A 5003-nucleotide genomic window follows, 5' to 3' on the forward strand; every position below is an offset into this window, starting at 1 on the left:
CTCTTATACCTTCGGGAGGAATGGTGGGGCGACCATTTCTGATTGGTCAGCTCCCAATCAGAAATCTGCCTCTTTCCCCCAATCGGGTGAGGGCCCGGGAAGGAGGGCGGAATCGACAGGCGCCAAATCATCAACCGCCTTCTTTCCAATCTGAAAAGCCCGCCAATTTCCAAACAAAGGAGTATGTTTTCCCTGAAACCTGAAGTGCAAAAACTGAGGAAGTTCAAAAAACATTAATATACATGATAATTTACTTTTAGTTTACAAATGTGTACTTCAAACGGTCTTACTCTCCCTCATTTGCCGATCTGTATCTGTCCATTTCTGATCTTGAGAGTGGGTTATTTTCTAAACCTTGAGAAGAAGCTGAAACTAAACCACGTTGCAGCACTTTTCATTTAGGCGTCTTGCAGTTTCATTTCGGGATTTATAACATTTCTTAGTCTTACGCGAATGTCTGTTAACCAGCAACTGTTAACATACTATATATATATGCGTCACTTTAACTTTATATCTGTCGAGTCCTAATTTACACATTTTGCATTAACTCAACATCTGTCCAATGAGGCTCTGGTCCTCCATCTATTAGTGTTGTTTCAAGACAAGTTTTATTCTGTTACTATCAAACACTGATGTGAGCGGTAAAACGTTACACTATTTGACAACCACTTAGAAATATTCCTCCAATCTGTGCCCCCAGGAGAAAGTGAGAACTGTCGATGCTGGGGACCAGAGGCTGATGCCTAAAATGTCCAGATGAGGGGCTGACGCTTGAAACATCGATTCTCCTGCTGCTCCGATGCTGCCTGACCTGTGCGTTTCCAGCACCACACTCTCGACTCCAATCTGTGCCCGTCTGTTTCTGGAATGTATTTTTGTAAACTCTATTTCACAGTCTTAACATGTCAGTACGTTATTGGACTGTAACTCAAACCTTCTGAAGTGTACCTTATTGCTTTACTCTGTCAGTGTCAATTTTGAAAGTACCGGATACCACTTTGGACAGACTCAGGTAGGACTCACTACCCTCCACTCCCAAACCCTATGAATATCAGCTTCTGCAAATTGAAGTTGGGTTTGTATTTATAACTGCAGCATTTTGATAAAGGATAATACTTTGTACATTGTTACTGACAATATCTGCAATGTCACTGCTGATGTTACATTGTTTATGCCAGTTTCTAGCTAATCAACAGTTGTATTATACCCGAACAATTTATTGCTTTGCAGTGACTCAGTATTTAATTCTGTAATCTTGTATTTACTCAGTTTCAGTCAATCACTGGCATGACAGAGAACAAATATCTCAACATCTCAAAGTTTCTGATGAAATGGATGGTTAATCTTTTTTTTCCACTCCATCCCTGATACGTCAGGGTAACTTATAACTGAATCGATCAGTATGTGATCTGTGAGCACACACATATCAGTAAGTTACAGATAAAGTGTATGGTGAATGATGCCTCCCAATCCTGTCATGCAGATACAGTGTATAAGCTGTAGTTATTAACTTCTTTCAATCTTGTGTCACTTTAAATATCTCAAAGCAGAAGACCATAAGAAGCATGAGAATTCTGTGACATTTCTATCTGTCTGTGTGTACTCTGTCATGAGAACAGATCACAAAGGCTTTAGCTATGGTCTTCATCTCATTTTGATGTTTAGCGCCCATAGCCAAAGACTCCCTTATGTATCAAAAAAAGATATATGGCTACATTAGCATAAATTAAACTGATAACCCAACCCTAACTGCTCTCTGTGGAACAGAACAAGGGGAGAATGTTCTGCATTGCTTTCTTCGACAGAAGGCTTCCTGTTCAAAACTGTGTCCCTTACTCTGGATTCTCACAGGAGCAGTGACCTACTCCCAGCATCAACTCTGTCAACTCCCTTCAGATCATTTTATTTTTGCTCTAAAGATCATATATTGTTCTTCAAAACTCCAATGATAATATACCAAACCAGTTCATACTTACAATGAGAGCCGGTGTATCAATCTGCAGCTCTAAGCTTCTGCTATGTGAATATGAGAGTACAGGTATCACCCTATACCTGTTGGTTTCTACTGTGTGAATATGACAGTTTCTGGTCTGTAAATGTGATAGTTTAATCAATTGTACATGTTAGTTTCTGCATTGTTAAAATGTGAACGCAGTTATCAATGTCTACCTGCCATCTTCTGCTAAGTGAACATGTCGGAGTCCATATTGAAATGTACCTCTTGCTCTCAGCGACAGGAACGCATGAGTGTAGTTATCAATCTATCCCTGTCAGTTTCTTCAATGTAACTGTATTGGTATAGTTATCCATCTGTACTGATGAAGGGGTTTTAAACAAAGCGTCGATTCTACTACTCGTCGGATGCTGCCTGACCTGCTGTGCTTTTCCATCACCACACTCCCGACTCTAATCTCCAGCATCTGCAGTTGTCACTTTTGACCATCCACCTGTACCTGTCAGTTTCTGATCTGTGAATATGGAAGTGTAGTTACTGATCTGTCCATCCGTTTCTCCAATTTGAATATGACTGTCTTGTTATCTATCTCTCCCTGTCAGTTTCTGTGATGTGAAGATGACAGTCCAATTATCTATCTGCCCCTATCAGATTCTGCTGTGTGAATATGAGAGTGGTCTCTACCTGTCAGCCTTTGCTATGCCAATGCAATTTTAGTTATCTATCTGCCCCATTAGGTTCTAGTTGAATGTAAAAATATAGTAATCAATATATACTTGTGAGATTTTGCTCTGGGAATGTGGGTGTGTTATCAAAATGTACTTGTCAGTTTCTGAAATGTGAATGCTTGAGTGCAGATTTCAGTCTGTACCTGACAGTTTCTGCAATGCGAATATGTTTGTGCAATCATCAGTCTATCCCTGACAGCTTCAACTATATGAATGGATGAGTGCATCTGTACCTGAAAGTATCTGTACCTGTCAGTGTGTGCTCTGTGAATAAGTGAGTGAACTTATACATTTGTCTCTGTTTAACATGACACTTGCAGAAACTGCAGGAGCTCTTTTTACTTCAAATCTCTGTTGCTCAACATGAATAAGATTTTATCTATTGCCATCCATGTCAGGGTGGCACAGTGGTGCCAGGGACACAGATTCAATTCCAGCCTTGGTTCATTATCTGTGTGCAGTTTGCACATCCTGCGCATGTCTGCATGAGTTTCCTCTGAGTGCTCTAGTTTCTTTGCAGGGTCCAAACATGTGCAGGTTTGCTGGATTAGCCACGGTAAATTGTCCTGTATTATTCAAGGATGTGCAGTGTCAGTGCGTTAACTGTGGTAAACGTGGAGTTATGGGGATAGGGTGGTGTCTACATCTGGGTGGGATCCACTTTGGAGAGTTGTTGCAGGGGGATGGGCCAAATGACCACTGTCTGCACTGCAGAAATTCTATGTACTGTAAATGAAAGTGAGACTTTTTCTATCATTGTCAGTCACTGACAGTATAGAGCAGTTTTGATAATTTCCACAACTTTTATTCAATGGTACAGTTTATGATTGTAAGTTATATTCTGCATCTGTATTTTGAATTTGTTGTTCACATGTTTGTAATCAGATCACTTTATGAGAGCTTTCTCACTCTGTGTCCAATAACCTCTGGGGATCTGTCTGAATGTGTACCTTTTCATGTCAATATTTGATTTCCCTTTGGACAGCTACGCTGTTTTGGAAAGTGTAGGGGGGTGATGGCTGTTCATGCTACGTCCCCCCTGAGAATCCAAGTTTCTGGTATTGAGACTGGCTCTAATGCAACGAGGGGTATGTCGGCTTCCAAGAGATCAATTGTGTTAGGGGATTCTTTAGTCCGAGGTACAGTCAGACGTTTCTGTGGCCAGCAGCGATAAAGCAGAATGGTGTGTTGGTTCCCTGGTGCCAGGATCAAGGATGTCTCAGAGAGGGTACAGAATGTTCTCATGGGGGAAGAGGGGCCAGCAAGAGGTCATTGTCCACAACAACATAGGAAGGGAAAAAGTTGAGATTCTGAAGGGAGATTACAGAGAGTTAGGCAGAAATTTAAAAAGGAGGTTACTGTTGTGGTTGTGTTCGCCGAGCTGGGAATTTGTGTTGCAGACGTTTCGTCCCCTGTCTAGGTGACATCCTCAGTGCTTGGGAGCCTCCTGTGAAGCGCTTCTGTGATGTTTCCTCCAGCATTTATAGTGATTTGTACCTGCCGCTTCCGGTTGTCCGTTCCAGCTGTCCGCGGACACTGCAGCGGACAACTGGAACTGACATCCGGAAGCGGCAGGTACAAATCACTATAAATGCCGGAGGAAACATCACAAAAGCGCTTCACAGGAGGTTCCCAAGCACTGAGGATGTCACCTAGACAGGGACGAAACGTCTGCAACACAAATTCCCAGCTCGGCGAACACAACCACAACAAGGAGGTTACTCCCAGTGCTACAAGCTAGTGAGGGCAGGAATAGGAGGATAGAGCAGATGAATGCATGGCTGAGGAGCTGGTGTATGGGGGAAGGATTCACATTTTTGGATCATTGGAATCTCTTTGGAGTTAGAAGTGACCTGGACAAGAAGGACAAATTGCACCTAAATCAGAAGGGGACTAATATACTGGCAGGGAAATTTGCTCGAGCTGCTCGGGAGGATTTAAACTAGTAAGGGTGGAGGGTTGGGGGGGACATGGGGTGGGACCAAGGGAAATAGTGAGGAAAGAGATGAGTCTGAGACTGGTACAGTTGAGAACAGAAGTGAGTCAAACAGTCAGGGCAAGCAGGGACAAGGTAGGATTAATAAATTGAACTGCATTTATTTCAATGCAAGGGGCCTAACAGGGAAGGCAGATGAACTCAGGGCATGGTTTGGAATATGGGACAGGGATATCATAGCAATTACAGAAACATGGCTCAGGGATGGGCAGACTGGCAGCTTAATGTTCCACGATATAAATGCTACAGGAAGGATAGAAAGGGAGGCAAGACAGGAGGGGGAGTGGCATCTTTGATAAGGTATAGCATGTGCTGAGGCAGGATA

Source organism: Chiloscyllium plagiosum, chromosome 50 (assembly GCF_004010195.1).
Source record: "Chiloscyllium plagiosum isolate BGI_BamShark_2017 chromosome 50, ASM401019v2, whole genome shotgun sequence".
Classification (NCBI taxonomy): domain Eukaryota; kingdom Metazoa; phylum Chordata; class Chondrichthyes; order Orectolobiformes; family Hemiscylliidae; genus Chiloscyllium; species Chiloscyllium plagiosum.